General features: G+C 34.4%; 1 protein-coding gene across 8 annotated transcripts in view; it reads left to right on the plus strand.

Annotated features, from left to right (window-relative positions):
- Window positions 1-20,626, plus strand: part of MAST4 (microtubule associated serine/threonine kinase family member 4) — a 216,035-nt gene that overhangs the window by 128,685 nt on the left and 66,724 nt on the right. The gene's annotated exons all lie outside the window — the stretch shown is intronic.

Here is a 20,626-nt window from a genome sequence, read left to right on the forward strand (position 1 = left end):
TTATATTTTTAGTTATAATTTGTGTTTTTGTTATAATTCTATTGAGATTTTATACACTTACATGTGTGTGTATAGACATAGATATATAGATATGTGTTTTTATGTTGATGTTGTAAGCTGTCCAGAGTCTCCTTGCAGCAGCATGAGTGTCAAACAAATATAATAAATAAAATAATAACATAAAACTCTTCATTATATTTATAATCCAGTATAAACTCCATACGTTTTCCCTAATAAAAACTTCAATAAAAGTGTCAACATTTTCTTTCTGCTTTTCCAAAATTACAGACTTTTTCTTTATATATAGATTAAGAGCTAAATGCCCGTGCTCTGTTACGAATCTATGTGATTGGGCTTGATAAATCGACACTTACAGCTTGAAAATTAATGAGCAGTTATGATTGGCCTCTCCTCTCTCCTTCTCTCTCTCAAGCTTGCCCCTCAGAAGTCTCTTCTCTCCCTCAGGCTTTCCCCACAGAGTATCTTACCCCCTTCTTTTCCTCAGTCTAACATCAGAGTGTTTTTCAGGTGGAGAGAGTTAGTAGAATGTCTAAACTCCCAGGCCGCAGGCCACATGTGCTGGCCACACCTATGCCCAAGTGTTAATTGGAACAGAATTCTTTTCAGGTGGGAAGGGGGAGTAGAATGTCTGACTCCTTAGCATGTTAATAATAATAATAATAATATAAGGAATACTAATGATCTGATGGTCTTTTCGAAAAATCCTAGAAGCCAAGAGGAACATATGTGCCAAATTTCAAGTTTGTAGGCTTTATGGTTCTTGAGATTTCGTGATGATGTGTGAGTGGTATTTCACTTTTATCTATATAGATCAGGGATTCTGAGGAACAGCCAAGAATTTCTGGAAATTGAAGTCCACATATCAAGTTCACTCACATTAGGAATGGTTACTATATACCAATGGATCTTTGGTTGTGTTTCTAAATAATGGTGGGGTTGTATTTATGAGACACATATTAGCAAAGAGCCCTTCCTTCCTTCCTTCCTTCCTCCCTCCCTCCCTCCCTCCCTCCCTCCCTAATAAAATTATAGAATGCAAGTCCAGATATGATCCAGTGGATCTGATTGCAATATAGCTGATCCTCAACTTACAACCATTTATTTAGTGACCATTTGAAAAAGTTAATTATGACTGCTTTTCACACTTATGACCATTGCAGTATCTTCATGGTCACATGATCAAAATTTGGACACTTGGCAGCTGGCATATATTTATGATGTTTGCAGGGTCCTGGAATCATGTGATCACCTTTTGCAACCTTCTGACAAGCAAAGACAATATGAAATCCAGATTCACTTAATAACCATCTTACTAGTTTAACGACTGCAGTGATTGTAGTGGGCAATGCATGGGCAACTGCAGTGGGAAAAACTGTTTTGCTCAGAACTGGAACTTTTGGACTCAATTGTGGTTGTAAGTCAAAGAACATCTGGATTTTTGTCTATGTTTGAGGTGTTATCAAATATCACTTTATAACAATACATAGCACATTGAAAGTAGGACTTGCTTTTTATTAGTCTGCATCAGTTAGCAATTGGTTAGGCAAATAGTACTGATCAGAACTATTTTGTGGTTTATTTTTTTCACGATAACAATTAAGGTCAATTCTTTGATTTTTTAGTCTCTCTCTTAATATGAACAACCAGTTTTATTTCTCATAGTCTGGAAAAATAGACTACCATAGCTGAAGATACCAAAATATCATTTTGCAATTGAATGCTTTAGATATAGCCATCTTCAGTATGCACCAGACCAAATGACAAAAATGTTTTTGTATTAAGGGCCCCTCCTTGGAGAAATACTTAGTGGTTGCTATATGTATACCCTCTACATGTGTACTTAAAGCTTTTTTTTTTAATGCTAGACAAACATTTCACTATTTGCTCAGAATGGGACTAACTGTACTGCTTTAAAATACAAAAGTTAGAACTGTTGGTAACTATGCAAGCTATTAATAACGTGTTTTAATGTCATATCAGACCTTGAAGAGTGCTTCCACTAAGCAATGGTTTTTCTTTTTCTTTTGTGTTCTCCAATGCAGTAGTGCTTACCTTAGTGAATGGGATATGACTGTCCATTTTCTATGTTAGTAGTTTCATGCATTTATCTCTTTTGGACAACTCTAGGCTCACATCTTCTGCTAAACTATGAACCTTAAAATTTACTGAAGTAAGTACAGTTTGCCCTTTCAGGTTACAAGCAAAAAGGATTTCTTCTCTTTGGATCTAAGTTCTAGATATGATTACATCCCTATCGATGCTTGACATCAGAAGAAACAGCATCATATTCAGTCTCCATACATACCCTGTGGTTTTGATGGAATAGGCCTTTTTGACCATTAACAGATTTCAGCATTAAAGGAAGTGTGTGGATTGATTATCACAGTTCTGGGTAGGGCGAGTCTTTCACTGTCTGTGTATTAATTCAGCAGGATCGAATGAGTACTACGTTGAAAGCTTAAGTTAAACATTAATTCTCCTCTGGATTACCATGTCCATTTCTTGCCTACAGCTGAGCCAAAATATATTTCTTGAGCTTCTTTGTTTCCTAAATGAGTTGCAACATAGGATTATTATGCAATTCAGGGTGCTCTCCTGTTGGCCTATGTCTTGACTTGAATAGTAACAATAAAGAAGAAACTATAAACTCTTTGTTCGTTTTGGATTTGGAGGATTTCAAAGAATAACACTTAAGAACATTTTGTATTGTAAATGAAATTGAAAGTGGTGTTGGGGTTTGGAATGAATCTCAGGCCTGGAACATCAGCTACAGAAAATTGGTGACTGTGCTAAGATGAAGGAACTTTTCCCCTAACATTTTTTTAGATAAAATGTTAATGAAATAATAATTGCTCCTTGGGGGACTCATAAATTCATAGCAAAATAAATCAACGCAGCACCATATTCATTTATAAGAATCTCAAAATGATAGTCTGAATGCTATTTATGTAGAAAGTTTCATAAACCACTGTTTGACTGTTTGATTGTAAAGGGGAATATCTGCCAAAATATTGGTGCAGAAGCCAGGCATGTAAATGGACACAAAGAAGATAAATGAAAAAGGAAGAAATAGTTTATCTTAATTGGAGCTAAGATTGTTTCTTTTAGTCTTCAGAAGGATGATTTTATTAATTTTATTTTTCTGACCTGTTTTTATCTCAACAAAATATGAAAAGGCAGTTGGCAGATTCTTAGGATTGGAAAATGCCATACAGGTGTTTATTGACATATGGCTACAGCTGTGACTGGAATTTCCATTATAAGTCACCACAGTCAAAAAGGGAGGCACCACCTATTTGGACTCAATTTTATAACAATTTTCATCACATTTAAATGATTACACGATTGTTAAGCAAATCTGGCTTCTTAAGTAAATCTGATTTTTGCTTGTTGGAAGCCGACTGGTAATATTGCAAATCATGATCATGTGACCATAAGACATTGCAGTCATCATAAATGTCAAATACTGGAATTGTGATCATGTGATCGTGGGGGTGGTGCAATGGTCATACTGTGAGGCGCCTTTTCCGAGGCTGTCGTAATTTTGAACTGTTATTAAATAAACAGTTGTAAGTTGAGGATTCCTGCATTTGCAAATATTTTGAAGTAGTTTCAAGCTTTATAGAAACTGATTTTGCATGTAAAATTAATCTTCATGTTTTAAACATAGTTTGGGCCATTTGAACATAGCCACATACATTTTGCACATGCCAGTGTATCTCCTTTGATTGGAATTAACAGTAGAGTTAGAGAAAAAGATTATAATAAAACAAAAGTTGGCTGTTTATTCTAAATGTATGGTCTTTATCAGAATAAGTTTTGATTTACTGTAGGCATACAAGGACCTTTACTCCTTCCCTCCAATATATCAGCTGCTTGTGCTCTGTAAGCTTGGGGACCTTCCCAAATGGCATTCATGATATTGAAGTAGCTGCCACTGGGAGGAGAACTTGGAAGCTTTCCCATGTGCTTGGGCCTCTCATGGAAAAGTTGCGTTATGCACAAGTGTAGTACTTTATGTATATTTTTATTTATTAAATATTTCTAGCCAACCATGTCAGCAAATCTTTCATGGTTGATTAACTCAGTAAAAACAGTAAAGGCAATCAAGAACAGTAGAGTACTGAAAGTGGTTGTATAACAGATGGCCCTTTAACAGCTTCCAGAGATCCTTCTTAGATCAGAATGTGCTGACAGGAATCACAATCTATCCTTAAGTTTCTCATAAGAAAGCACATAAAGACCAGTTAAATGCATCCCTGAGTAAACCCAATTTTCCTTGCATTAGACAAGAATTCACTAGAGTCTTTTCATTTTTTAAGTCTTCTTGGGAGGAGTTTGGGTTGTGTGGGAGGAAAGTTTTAAGCCCACATTATAATACTTTCAAAGATTTCATTTTAATGAAATCTTCAAAGAAAGAAATTCAGTAATATTTAGACTTAATGCAGGAGCAATATACCATGTATCAGTTTTGATTGCCAATATCTATGGAACATATTTTTTCTGGATGCATTCCTATTCTCCTTCTTGGCTTGTTGTTTACAATACAAAGCTTGTATTCAGATATATATGTTTTTCATTTTGTACATGTTTTGCTTGTTTTCTTATGGCAGGTGGTAACCATTTGATTATTTCATTGTGGGATTTTTCGTTTTACCGCTTCCAAATTATTATCATCATCAGTCAAAATCAACTATAGGATGAAGACCTCTTCACTGAAGATAATGGAGTATAAACTACCATACTGAACTGGCAGATAGATTGGTTGATAGATTGGTAAATAGATATATTTGCATTTCCCTGTTTAGGGCTGAAAGAGACTGCCTCAAAGTCACCTAGCTGGATTTCATGCTTAAGGCAAGAACAGAACTCAAAGTCTCCCGGTTTTTAGCCTGATGCCTTAACTACTAGATCAAATGGACTCTCAATTCAGGAGCTAGCAATCTTTTTTGGGGCGAGATGAGCCTGACATTTTTTTGTTCTATCTTTTTGTTTGTTTGTTGCTTTTGCGGAGTTAATGCTGAAAAATAGAAGAGCTAACTATTGTGGTTTGATAAAACTGAACATAATGGAAGACCACACTGTATTAAAAACACATTAACAACAGTCTAAATTTCACCTCCATAGGAAGATGTTTAACAGCTAAAATAACTATTATTCAAAAAGCCCTTTATTTACAACATGGTCCATGATAATGACAATAAATTAGAGGGCGGTACGGGTAAGCCCTGTAGATAATCGGACTTCAAATCAGAGGTGGGTTGCTCCTGTTCAGCCCGGAGCGGGCGAACCGGTAGTGGCTGTGGTGGGAGGCTCTGCCCACCCACCTGGAAACTTCTGCGATTGCTCATGAGCGAACCGATACTAAAAAAAATTAGAAACCTACCACTGCCTCAAATCATTTAGGAAGTCTGTCAGGAAATAAAACTGGAAAGTGATTAAACTTTTTCAGGACTGATATAAAGTAATGTGTAAAGCAGTCTCAGGCAAAAGTCTTTTTTGAATAAAATGTAGTCTTCAAACCTTTTTTTTAAAGACATCAATTCTCACACATGGTACATTACAGTAATAATATAAATGAAGAGTTATTAAAGTTTGGATCATGGATTCCAAACCTTCCTTCAAAAGGAAAGGATGTAGTTAGCACACAAGTAAAGCAAATCCTATTAATAGGATTACTGCCATTAATTTCCCTTGATCTTTCTGTACAACGTAGCATAAACATACCTGTAACTATACTGTTCCTTTTTTGGAAGTATTGTTATCACATCAAAAATAGTTACATTAGGTCGGCTAATAATGAATAGGGCATCTTGAGTGAAGTATGTCTCACTTTGTTATCCCTATGATGAACTAAAATGGGGGTAAAAAATTAGACAACAAGTAAGTGTATCTGTTTAGATTATGAAAAATAATATGAACATGTCTGTTCATAACTTCATAAAAATTCACTCATTAACCTTGATTGTTGGTTTGAAGTCAACAATAAAAATATGTTGTTGAAAAATATCCCGCTTCCTATAACTATATACTATGAATGTATAGCTAACCAGCTACATCTGGAGATTATCCTTACTTAAAATGATACAGGAGAAATCTGTATCATTTTGGTGATCCAGCATAAGAATAAATTTGCTTATGCACACTTTCATTATTTCAAAATGGTATTTTTAATGCAATATACATTTTTGAAGTTATGATTTACTTCATTTGATTCATATACATAGATTATAGTTATTTTAGTGGACATATGTTTTAGACTCTCCTAGCAATTATTTTGACTAAAGTAAATTGTATAACATATAAATACAGTATAAGTTAAAATTTTCCATGTGCCAAAAGGCATGGTGTAGTCATGGTGAGATGGAATATTTTTTACGCCACTGGGAGTTTTCATAAACTTCTTCTGAATGAGACAGAAGGAAAAGCAGTGAAACGAGTTTTGCTGCTGTCTGGTTTTCTTTTTATTTAGATGGAGTGTGTGAAATAATATGACTAATACTGTGCCACCCAAAGATTACTAACAAATAGGTCGTGCCTTACTTTATCTAGGAAGCAAGAAGAGACATGTTAGAAAGCTAGGGTCAGGGGTTTTTTTTAAGCTTCATTCTCACTTTAGGTATGATGACTCTTCTCTTCCACTTCCTTATACTAAAAAGAACTAAAAGGTGATGTAATGCTTTTCTCATAAATCCGTACTTTCAGATCTGAGCAAAGACTTGTTTCTATTTACATGGTCTTCTATTTCCTTGTTAAATAATCAGCAGAGGACTTGGCCAATTGAATGAGTTATCTGCAGCAGACTAGAAAACAGGAAGTGATTTGAATATACCTATTGCCAATATTTTTTCCCTGACAAACATTCCTATATGGCAAGCAGAAATCTCACATGTGAAGCTTGCTCTGTAGTTGAACAGTTTCATTATTCATCATGGCAGATATTAAAAATATATATATATTTACAAATTCATTGTGCTAAACCAAACCAGGACTTTCCAAACTTTTAGGCTGTGGAAACTTGTTAGTTTAAAAAGAAAATCCAGAACCTCTTTTCTATCACAAAGCAAAACTCTAGTGATAGAAAATTGCTATGTATCGGTGAAACTTTCTCCCCCCACTCTCTTAAATCCCATCAAATACAGAATATAGTTTGAAAAACACTATGAACTTGATGAAAATGTGTTTGTGTCTCAAATGTGAATGATAAGTGGAGGAGAACTTAAGTATTTAACTTATTTATGACATATAATGTAACGGATATATATATATGTGTGTGTGTGTGTGTGTGTGTGTGTGTGTGTGTGTGTGTGTGTGTATGTATGTATGTGCATGTGCATATGCATATGCATATGCATATGTATATGTATGTATGTATATATATATTGAAGCTGCCCATCTCCCTCAAAGCGGGATTGTGGGCATGTACGAATAAAATATTAAAACATAAAAACAGATATAAAATTTAAAAAGAGGCAAGGCTGATTAAATATCAGAGTTAAAAGTAAGCTTTCAGGGCACTAACCAGCACCATGGCTGTGTTCCTCTCCGAGCCCAAGTAAGACATCACAGCCATGTTTCGAAACCTTTTCAAAAGGCCAAGTCAATTGACAATATCATTATTACTTCAAAGCTACATTAGCTGTTTGAAGTAGTCTAGATAAGAAGCACAACTGTGAGTACAAATTCTGTCAGGGGTCTCCAAACTTGACAATTTTAAGACTTGTAGACTTTGACTCCCAGAATTCGTCAGCCAGCATTAGGTTGTGCATTAACAGTCTCTTACAAGACTTAAGGTATTTCTACCCTCCTTTTACTTTCTGAAAACTAGAGAGGACTCTTCTGAAGCAGTTTCCATATCACCCCTCTCCGTTTTGTGACCTCAGATATGTTTTACATGATAGTTGTCCAGTCTGTGGCTCTTTCTCCTGCCTCCCATCACACACACTATTACATTCTACACAGGGTTTGGCCTTGAAGGTAATCTGAAAGCTACAGTTGGTATTAAGTCAACTGCTTGTATGCCGACCAGTCAGACTGGAATAGCAGATAACAGTGACGTTGTGGGAGTTGTAATGACTGCAAGTTTACCTCTGAGTCTAATTTAAGGTTTGTTTATAGTTATAAAGTCCTTACAGCTCACATCCTTGTTACTTCCGGTATTATATGATCCAGGGAAAATCTGTCCATTTACATCCTGGCTGAGAGGAGAGGAAAACAATCCTACCAGCCCCCATGTTTTATACCTGAGATACCCAAAATCTTCTCAAGTGCAGCTTTCCAATGTTGAAAATAGCCTGATCCCTATCGATTGTCACCTGAGATCCTCATGTTATAATTAATTATCTTATGTTATATCATTTGTACCTTTTTCAGTATATAGGAGAAGAAAAGAAAGGGACTGAGGACTAAGAAAATGCCACACTTGAAATACTGCATCCGGTTTTGGTCGCCACGATGTAAAAAAGATGTGGAGACTCTAGAAAGAGTGCAGAGAAGAGCAACAAAAATGATTAGGGGACTGAAGGCTAAAACATGAAGAACGGTTAGATGAACTGGGTATGTCTAGTTTAATGAAAAGAAGGACCAGGGGAGACATGATAGCAGTGTTCCAATATCTCAGGGGTTGCCACAAAGAAGAGGGAGTCAAGCTATTCTTCAAAGCATCTGAGGGTAGGAAAAGAAGCAATGGGTGGAAACTAATCAAGGAGAGAAGCAACTTAGAACTAAGGAGAAACTTCCTTACAGTTAGAACAATTAATCAGTGGAACAATTTGCCTCCAGAAATTGTGAATGCTCCAACACTGGATGTTTTTAAGAAGATGTTGGATATTCATTACTCTGAAGTGGTGTAGGGTTTCCTGCCTAAACGGGGATTGGACTAGAAGACCTTCAAGGTCCCATTTAACCCTCTTATTCTAAAAAAAGGGTTTTTTGGGTGGGGATATACATATAAGTAGGGTTTAAATTGACTTGTGCTCCCATGAAAATAGTGAATCTTTAGAAAATATGTCAGCAGAATTCTTCCCCAACTAAATATGTCACATTATGCCTAAAAGAAAGACCAACCAGCTAGATTGCATTTTATGTGATGGAATATGTATGATGATTACAACATCAAAAGACTGCATATAAATCTATTTATAGTTTAAAAATTATTATTTGACATACAAACATATTCTGGCTATGGAGGTTTCTCATTCACAGACTGTATCACATAACATCTGACTTTTAGTAAACTCAGACAAGAGTACGATGGCCTGAGGTGATGCTGCAAAATAAACAGATCTACATCAACTGCATGGATGACTCTTGAGTTTTATTATTTTACACATGGTTTTTGGGATGGATCTAGTCTTATCTTATGATTTATATAATAGTTTCATATGTTGCCTTTTTCCAAATTGTGGAATACTTTTAAATCCCATCAGTGTTTTGCAGTTGCCCTCCAGAATTTGATGGAATGGTTGGTCAGAACAGGAATGCATGAAAATTGGACTCGTGCAAAATGTCTACTGCTATCTTAAAAGATGCATTAAATTAATGCACTTAGGATTTTAGATGAAGTATTCTGTATTGCAAGGAAAAAAATATTTTACATTTCTGTGAATTCTATGAAACGGATAACATGAAATAATTAGTTTACCAATTTTTCCAAGGTTAATAATCCTGAAATTAATTATTTCTGTTTGTTCACACTCTGGAATTAACCTGAAAAGAAATTTTTGTAAAACTACGAAACCCTAACTTGTTTTAGTTGAGCGATACGAGAAAAAAACAAAAATATTATTTTTGGGAATGTCAGTAATTTTCATACAGTATATTAATTCTGTACCATCATCTGGTAGGTATATTTTAGTTCTGAGCTTTTGGCTGGGAACCACTTCCTTTCAGAATTTTGCATTTCAAGATCATAGCTCCTGCATTTTTCTATGCAGTTTCAACTTTACAGTGTATATAGTTTAAACAATTACTCTCCCAATCTGAAATGCTTATGAACTGGGCAGAATGGGTTAGATGCCAAGTTTCCTTCCATTGATGACAGTGTGTAATTCTTCTTGCTAGTAAAAAACAAAGGGAAGGAAAGGTACAGGTAGTCCTTGTTTAATGACTGTCTTGTACAGCAGGTATTTGCAGTTACAGTGGTGATGAAAAAGTTACCTTGCTGCCAATCCTCCTCACATTTATGACCTTCACAGGTCTATAGAGCGTAGGAAAGCTGAACTTTGCCAGTGTTTAACTTTTGCTGTAGTCTTTAGTTCTAATGCCTCTTTTCAAATAATACCTTTTCAATGTGCAGGTAGTCTTGACTTACAACAGTTAATTTAATGTCCATTTGATGTTACAACAGCACTGAAAGAAACAACAACTTGTGACCATTTTTAGGACCATAGCAGCATCCCCATGGTCATGTGATCAAAATTCAGATGTTGGCAACTGACCCACATTTATGATAGTTGCAGTGTCCTGGGGAGTAACCAGATCAACTTTTGAGACCTTCTGACAAGCAAAGTCAATGGAGAAGCTAGATTCACTGAACAACTGCATTACTAGCTTAACAACTGCAGTGATTCACTTAATGCTGGCAAGAAAAGTTGTAAAATGGAGCAAAATTCACTTAACAACTGTCTTATTAAGAATAGAAATTTTGGACTCAGTTTTGGTCATAAGTTGAGGACTACCTGTACATTATTAGATGTAGCGGGAGGGAGAAAACAAATTAATATTTCATCCGCTGTTATATCAGAAATTGTCTAGGGACATTTTAAATTGGGGCAAGTATTTATGATTATTTATAACAGGATTTTTATTTTAAAAATACCAAGCAGTGTATTTATAATTCAATATATGCAAGACAAGATTTATTCTGTTTAATTAGTTTTAATTATGGTTATTATAGTTATGTTACAAATTGCTGGAATTCCTTGTGAATTGGCTTTATAAAACACTGAACTAAATAAACCTAGTAATTGGTCAGGTGCAGAGATATTATCATTGTCTGCATCAATTGATCGGTGTGTTTGATTCAGAAGAATTCTTGGATCTTTTAGAATTCTGTAAAATACAATAAATCTGTGTTGTTTAATATTTGTAAGAAGTATTTACCATCAAGTTGTTTGTTTTCTATAGATATTCTGGCACGAATGCATTATTTTTATATTTTAATTATCCCAGCTGGTTGCCTGAAAAATAGCCAAACAAAACAAGCTCTTAATCCTTGGGAATATGATCATGTAAAAGTTTGAATGTTCATAACAAAGGACTTGTAAATATTCTAGTGTTCTTCATTAAACTTTGGTTCTTACATTCTGCTTCCATTTTATTTATATTGTTATTTATATATTTGTAGGCTTAATTGAATAACAGAGTTAAAATAATAAATAATAAATCTTTGGAATCAAGATTTAGTTCTGTCGGTTCTGACAATCTCTTCTATAAAGAGTTCTGTATATGATACTATTTATGGAATAGGTTACTTTAAAGAAAATTGTGGCTTCAATAAAACCAATTGTATGAAATAAATGCAAAAACAAAAACCAGAACCTATTTAGTGACTAGTTTTATAATCTTCTGGAAAACTCTAAATGGTTCTCTTCATTTCGTTGGAGTCAATTATTATGGAAATAAACCAAGAATTGTGCAATATTTATTTTTAATATGGCATTGGGTTTGTCAATAGAATACAGTTTGGTTTTCATGTGTTTTACTAATTGAATTGAATTGTGTTGCTAAAGGTTTGTGAAAAGCCTATTGGAAGTGGATTATTGTTTTATGTGTAGAATCCCTCAGTATTTTCCAATATTTTTTCCAGAATATGAGGCTGAAGAGTTGCATTTGAATCAAGTCAGAGTGATCTGGACCTCTTGTTGGGTCTTCTGGTGATTTGGACCTAGAGGCTGTTGGTGGTTGCTCTTCAAGAGCTAAAGCAGGCTGCATAGGAGGCCCTTTTGAAAGTTGGCATGGGATAAGGAGTTTAGGTGCTACATCTGGCATGCCAATCAATTGCTTGGCAGCTGATGGTGTGGCACAACAATGGAACCATCCTAGAGGCCTTATTGGTTGGAAGTGGCTACAGAAGAAGAGACTGTAGCAACAAGTCTTGTTATGTGTAGGAGCAATAATGTATTGGTAGTGAAGCAGAGAGTCAAACAGGACCATGTAGTTTTTGTCCAGTTCCAGTTATGGTTTCATATCCAGTTACAGCCTGTGGGCCTCAGATACAGAAAGATGAGTTTTCAATCTCTGCAAGACTGAGAGTTCACTTATAGGGGTGCCTGCTATCAATTGGAGAACTGTTGGGTTATATTATATATGTAGGGCCTGGTTTATATTATTGATACCTGGAAGAATATTTTTGATGTGGCAAGACTCCAAAGTAGGGGGTTGAATAGCTGTGTCATCATATAATTTGTAGAGAGCTTGCCCCCTAGGTAACTAACTGGATGTGACATAGTCTGAACTGGCCAGGACTGCCTGAATCTTACCATTTGTGCCAACCAAACTGTGGTCAGAAAGCAGAATACAACAATTAAAACAAATAACAAAATATCCTTCCCTACTTAAACCAGTGTGACTCTAATGCCAAATGAAGTGCTTTCACTGGCTGAAACAAACATTTTTTCCTGGGCATGTAGTCTGAATCCAACAATATTTTTTAGAATTGTTGAGAGTTGGGCAGGAATAATAATAATGATGATGATGATCATGTAGTACTTGGTTGATACCTATGACATTGGCAGCAACCCGTATCAACCATTAGCACCAGTCAATGGTATTTGTGATGCATTTTTGAATCTTCAGTTGGCTGAGTTTCATGTTTAATGAATAAAATATAATAATAATATGTGCATAGCAACATTGATGCTATTTACCAAAGAACATAATTGGATGTGGAATGTTGCAAGTACAGCAGACAGTTGAGGAAATAAAAAAGGACATTGGAAGAATATCTGAAGGACAGCAAAGAAGATGCACTGAAGCTAGCACACCATGAAGGCTTACTGAATACTGGACAGACAAAACTAGCCTACAAGAAAAAACACAAAAGAGATATGGCAAGGCAAATTATTACATGGCCAGTACAAGCACAGAAACAAACAAGTAAGCAAGCAAGGAAAAAATTGCAGGCAGAGCAGAGAACAAGGCAACAGGGAAATTGAAGAAAGAGATGGAGTTAATTCTGGTTGCACAAGATCAAGCCTTAAGAACTAATGCATACAAAGGCACAATTGAGAAGATAGCAACAGGTAGCAAATGCCATCTCTCTGTTACCCTTATGTGGTGGTATATGCATAAAAGTAGTTTCCTATTAACCAAAGAATAAAAGAGATGCTGAATTTAATAAATTACATATAATTTACTAACATAGTTAATCACAGGCCTTATTCATATATAACACTGATCTATAGTGTTTAATTTTGGCATAATTTGATGTACAAACTCATCCCAAGAAAACAAAATTAATGGTTCAGCCATCATGATAAGATGATCAGAATAACCATGTTGTGTTATATCATGTAGTCAATTAAAAATAAATAAATATGGAGTTATATGTATAATAGCTACTCTTTTTAGTCATACTTGTGCTTCCAGTAGCTTTTTAAAACAACCTGAAGTTGTTTTACATGTACAGTAACTGTAGCCCTTTCTCTTCCAATAGATCAAACTGACCTTTGTCCAACATTATTCATAAAGTATTTCCTTTAATTTGAACAGTATTTTATGTTATGATGGATGTCAACATTTGCTCCCTAAGTCCATAATTATCATTGGTCTTATTTATATAGAAATAATGTAGAAGTAGCATGTAGTAGGCTGATATGTTAATATGACTTATATAATTATTTGTTGCTGATATTTCTGCATGATGCATAAAATACAGATAATGAATCTGTAGAAATCATGAAGTTCTTCAAAATTTATATGCAAAAAGAAATGCAAGGAATTTTAAATTGTTTTGCACATATAAAATCATTTCCACATTTTCCTCAGGAATTTTCCTGCAGTTTAATTAAACTATTGAGCTTACGTTATCATCTCTATAGATCTTTGGATGACAAACGGAACTTTAACAATTAGTGGATGATATTAGCTGTTGTTTCTTGCCTTGAAGCTAGGTACCACAGATATTTCTATACATAGCACTGCTAATGGTTGATTCCTATAATACTGTACTACTTCAGCAATTTTGGGATAATCAAACAGTGTCTGCATCTTGTGAATTTCATGTCTTTCCCACAATGGGAAAACAGAAAAACAATGGAAAAGACATAGAGATACATAATTTACTTTTTTGGCTAATTAGACTCATCCATGGTTGCCATTGAAGAATAAAGCAAAATATGGATACAGGGTCACTGACTTCCAAATACATCATTTCCTTTCAAAGCATGATTAAAAATTGGAATTATTGGCAAATAACATCCATTTCAGTGCCAAAAATACTTCCTATGACTTTCACATTCATGTATACCTTGGCTTTTAAGGAGATAATATTCTTCATGACAGTAGGCATGAAGGTACTATCTAAAGTATGTGGTACAATTTTCAGTAGAAATAAGACTCTGGCAGAGTGTTGCAGAAATAATGTCGGTGAAGGAATGCAAGAACTGTAAATTAAATGTCAGCTCTGGGAAAGTAAGAAAGAGACTCAAAATAACGTTGCCTTGATTGTACATGATATAAAATGAGACAGAGGGAAACTCTGGCAGCCTTTCAAGATGCTATTATTATACCCTACAGTGGTAGAGTTCCAGTAGTCCTTGTGAAGTCTGCTTCCTGATATGATTTATTTTGAAGGGCTGACCAGTTTATCTTCTACACATCCATGGTCTTGATGAAGATAACCTCAGTTCCTGTTAATACTGTGCTTATGCTGGTGATGATGATTAAATTGATACAGTTGGAAGTGACAAATTCATTATCAAATATATTTGGATCCTTTACAAAATTGAAATGAAACCTACGTTTAACTTTTTGATAGTCTGTGCCTCCCAATATCTACATACATACATACATACATACATACATACATACATACATACATACATACATACATTCCATGACACAATTTCCTTTCAGATAAAAAATGTTAGGCAAAGTGTAGAGAAAAAGAAAAAAAGGAAGAAGCAAAAGAATGTTAAAGCAAGGAATCAGAAAATGTAAAATAGTTAAATATAATTTATACCAACATTCATTAAACTTCATATCTTTTTGTCTTGAAATTCATTTTTGCTTCTATTTTGTACATACTGTGCTTCTTACATTGCTTCATAATTCCATCCTCAATCACTTTGCTTGCCATTCAACTGTGCATTTAGTCTGTGCAGTGTTAAATTATTTGCAACATTTTAACTTTATTTTAAAAAATGCTTTATTGCAACTAATCAACTAATGCAACTAATCTTCAAACAATATTGACTCATTCTTGGGTGTTTGTCTGACTTTTTTCCTGTTGTTTGTCGTTTCAATTTCACTTATTTACCTACCATAGAATTTTCTTCTGGATTCATTATTCAGAATGTTGCATGGTCCTTCCCCCCCCCCCCAAAAAAAACCCCATCCTAGGTTGAAGGCCCTTTGCAACCTTACCAGCCAATGTCTAACAAGCAAAGTAAATAATGACTACCTATAATGCCTTTTAGTAAGATACTGGAAAAGTCAATTAGCCATAGTGACCCATGCAGTATTCTTTGCTGATAGTAAAGCATAATATCAGAGAGTTTACACGCATTTTGCCCAATATATATCACAAATGCAGTTGAAGCCCAATTTTATCCAAGCATGCTTACATTATTCTAGGCAATCTAAATTGCATGCAGACTACATTGCCAGCTGGTTGCAAAGGGCCTTCAACCTAGGATGAGTTTTGGGGAAACTTACCAGGCAATGTCTAACAAGCAAAGTAAATGTTGACTATCTGTATCCTGTTGCTAATATCAAAACAAGTTTGAAATGTTTGCCTTAATTTTAAAGCATTTCTGAATCAACTGTATAATAGAGATTTTAAACTATTGAGAGATTCATAGAAGTTGGCAGAAGCATTCACTAAACTGAGTGGAGGGTGCAAGATGGAACTAGAATATTTGAATTACAAAAACCTTTATGATGTTGCAGTTAAAGTGGATCATGGAGATCTATGTTCATTTTTGATATGTGCTATGAAAGACTAGTATCTGTCAGCCCAACCCTATCTCAAAGGATTATTGTAGGGAAAATTGGAAGAGGTGGTGGTGATTCATTTCGGAAGGGAGGGTAATCTAGTCAGTTTTGACTCCTATCATTATTGCTATTGTTGTTATTGTTCATGCTTTGGGGTCTGTTTTAAATCCTTGGGACTGACAAAATTTTTGGAAGTGGTTTGCCATTGCTTCCTTCCAGATCTGAGAGAGAGTGATTGGCCCAAACTTCCTTTGTTCCCAATAGTACTAGATGTTTTGGTCTCTTGGTTTCTAGCCTGGTGCCTTACCCCAAGTTCTCTTTCAGTGCTTCATATACTTCAGTGTGCAAGATGGGTGAAGTTTAAATCTAAATCTTATCGTTCTAGTTAGCATAACTGAACTTCTTATTCTGAAGGCAATTCCAGAATTGTGAAGTTAGCACTATTTTGGTTCTTTTTCCTACAATTCTAATTATTCATTTCTTTAAATTTACCACTTTTGTCATTCAAAAATTTATCACTGTCTTCTTTTATTTAGAAATACAAAATTTCTGGCTGCCTTCCCAGTTAGACTGGGAACGTTAACTTCACAAGTTTTGCATAGCCACTCCAAAGCAGAGATGACCCTTAAAAGCTCTCAATAAAGCCCTAGAAAAGAAATATTTGCTTTAGTATTATACATCTTCCATCTCTTTTCTGTGCAATGGTTTTGCTTTATATGGTTTGAGAAACAATTGTGTGCAGGTCATCTTTAAATTTATATTTTTTCTGCTTTATTTTCTGCTTTTTTTCCTTCAGCGTTTTTCAATTATTTAATAAAATAAAAAAACAAAGAGAACTTGCTTATTACCTAATTTTTCCAAGCTGACCAAAACAAACTTTAAAAAGAGAAAACATATATATTTTTTAATTTCCCTGTAGTATCAGCAGAAGAATCAGAAACGATAAGCGCAGTTAATACATTCAGTATATAGATACTGAATCGGGAGGATATCCCCTTGAGATTTTACAACCACAAGAAAGGTCGAAGTAAATATGAAACTTGATATACATTTCCTACTTATTGCTGGTGGACAAGATTCATTCCATTTGAAGTACATATAAAATTTGATAGAGATTCTTTGTAATGGAAATGTTAGCTGCATAATATTGTTTTGTCCCTAGCAAAAAACTGCATTGTATTTCAAAATAAGGCACAGAACAATATTCTGCCTTCTTTGGAAGCAGTACTGTGTAGAGAAAGAGGGATTTTACTGTCAGGTTTGTTGTGATACATTTTACTAAAGAGAAATTAGGTTGGAACTAAGCCAATAACTAGCATCTGTCCAATAGCAACATTAATTACAAGTATGTTCAATATTGTTTTATTGATGAAAGCCTTCTTATCCCATATTAATAGTGTTGGTGCAATTTTAAAAAAAGTATTTTTAAGTGAAAATTTATTAACTTCTTTTACTTTTTTAAATAACAGTTTTCTTCCAGTTGGTTTTTTTAGCCATTTGCAGTACATTAGTCACATGTATAATCTACTAGATAATTTCTGTTATCTAGATTCTAAAATGTTGATTCATAGTTAACTTTTTATACCTGAATTTGCAAAGATAGCAAACAATTGAAATGACAGATCAGCATGTTTCATAACACATGCCATATAAACAAAGTAGAAATTAAATACTCTATGTCTTGGAAAGAGATGTTTGGCATAGGTTTTATTACAAAGAAAGATAAATAAAGAAGGGAAAAGTATCTGTGTAATATATATATATATATATTTCTTTTTCTTACTGCAACTAAGTTTTATAACAAAAGTTCTTCCCCACATTTTTATTAGCCGACTGCACTATTTTATTTCACAGTAGCTTTTCAAATACAGTGGTTCATATTCTTTCTAAGCTTCATCTCTTGCTCATCCAGATGGCAACTAAATTATGGGCTACATTACAGCAGAGTGCAATCGTCAGCACATGCTCCTAAAGGTGCTGCCATAGTATTTTAAAGCTTGTATCCATCTTCATTACAAGTGCAAATATTAATAATTAAGGATGTTAAAGTGAAATAATTATACACGATTAAAGCAGACGCCAAATTTCATGTGAAAACCATGATAAGGAGTAATTGCTGTCAGCACATCTTCCATTCATGCTCCTTTTAGCAATTAACCTTTATTGCTAGTAATTTACTCCTGTATACAGAGTAAAAGAACCTTAATGGATCGCATTATTGGCTATCATTATTGATGCTGTTGATTGCTTATCATGAAAGCTGCAGTTAGGAGTATAACTTTGAAATATGTTTGCATGTTAATATTGATTTATGTTATATATACATACCTGTGAGTGAGTGTGTGTGTGTGTGTGTGTGTGTGTGTGTGTGTATGACTGTTAAGTAGCTAAGAACTTATCAAACTTAACGTAACTTACCAGAAAATGCTGCATTTAGTAAGTATGGCTATTATAAAGTGGTATTTTTTTTCTTAATGCAGACAACAATTTTAAATCAAAAGTAATATATTCTTGAGCAGTTATTTGATATTCTAACCCTTGTCCTGCAATGCTTAAAATGTTTTCCTGCAGAAGAAAAGCAGTTTTGCTATAAGACTTCACAGTTATATATTTATAATAAAGAATCTTCGTATTTAACGCTACAGGTTTTGCACCAACAGGTTAGAAATATATAATCATTTTATTTGGGAGGATTTAAAAATAATGAAACAACAGAATCTGGCAGTCTATTAGATGCTTAATATGTGACAATTGAAGAGTCAGATTCATTGTTTAGTTAAAGTATTAGAGTGAATGAAGGGAAAAAAGCAGAACAAAAGTCATTTAGCAGATTGGTAGATCTGGTCTTCTTGTCAATCTAGAATAAACTTAAAGAAGTAGAGAAAAGAAAGTGGAAGTGATTTGATTGATTGATTCCTTTGATTTGATCAAAATGAAATAATAGAAACATTTGAAGCCAAATTAGTTCATACCTAGTGAACAACAGGTGTTGTGGGAATCTGACTTAGACCTGTGAAACAAATTTATTAAAATTAAAATACATTGATGAATGTATTCTATTTTATTTTTATTTATGTACACTGAGAGTATATATGCCAAAGACAATTCCTTGTATGTCCAATCACACTTGGCCAATAAAGAATTCTATTTTATTCTATTCTGTTAAAGAGACACCAGCATTTTATGCCATGATGTTTGTGAATAGTGAATAGCAATAGCACTTAGACTTATATGCTGCTTTACATGAACTTATATGCCTACATATACTTATATGCCTCTCTAAGTGGTTTATAGAGTCAGCATATTGCCCCCAACAATTTGGGTCCTCATTTTATCCACCTGGGTCAACCTTGAGCTGGTGGGATTTGAATTGCCAGGTTGCAGGCAGCCAAACTATATAGTATTGCGCATCGGAAACAATAGCAATATAATTTAATAGAAATGTAAATAAGATTCATAATCTTGGGTCACTATTAACTTGTAAAATGATTTACAGATATAAAAGGAATTGAGTATGCAATAAGACATGTATTCAGGAGTCTTGAATAACCAGTAACTCCTTCAGAAGCCTTGAATAAATTGTAACTCCTTAATAATTCATGTCAAGCTACACTCATAATTTAAAGAGGTAAATCCTTGCTTAAAAGATTATGGACTGGTATGCTGTAGCAAGAGTGACTGAGTGAATGCTGTGATGTGATTTGTGCAGAGGTGGGGCTGAGGGTGGTTGGCACGAATGCAGTTGGGGCTTATACTTGCCCTGCTGGGGGCTTCTCAGAAAAAAAGCAGTGGCACTGATTGACTGGAGCAACTTGCGGTCTCCTGCTGACTTCCCCATTGCTTATGGTAAGGTAGCAGGGCAGGTCACAAATGGTGATCACGTAACCACCATTGCCTAGAATTTCAAAATTTATAAATCTTGCTAAAAATCTGCAAAGAATCCTTTCTATTATGAAATATAACTCCAATATTCCTGTCATCTCTAATTGGGAAAAATAGTAATTGGCAATATTTGAGATGCAAAGCATATGAGCAAAGGAAAACATTTATCTTTGTAGTATATGCCACATCTATTTACAAGCACAGATGTGAAATTTGCCTCAATAATTAGATTTTTAATTGGTATATCATAAAACAGATCAATCATTCCTCTGTTTGACATAAATAAATCTATATAGGCACAATTACATTGTATTAATGATATTTTTCCACAATTGTTTTTTCTGGCCTTTTCCCCTTACCTTCGCTCCCTTACCTCTGTCCTTTACCTTTACTCTATATCAAGTAAACTTGCATTTGTAACCTTGAAGAGGAAAGTAGAAGGTGAATATGTTTGCCGGATAATGCTTGTATTAAATGTGGCTTAATTAATCTTAGTATATTTTTTCCTGATATATAGGATGTACCTTACTTGGCCATTTCATGTATAGGATAACTCTAGGATTTA

Source organism: Thamnophis sirtalis, unplaced genomic scaffold (assembly GCF_051295495.1).
Source record: "Thamnophis sirtalis isolate CommonGarterSnake01/CBP01778 unplaced genomic scaffold, rThaSir2_p1.2 scaffold_5, whole genome shotgun sequence".
NCBI lineage: Eukaryota > Metazoa > Chordata > Lepidosauria > Squamata > Natricidae > Thamnophis > Thamnophis sirtalis.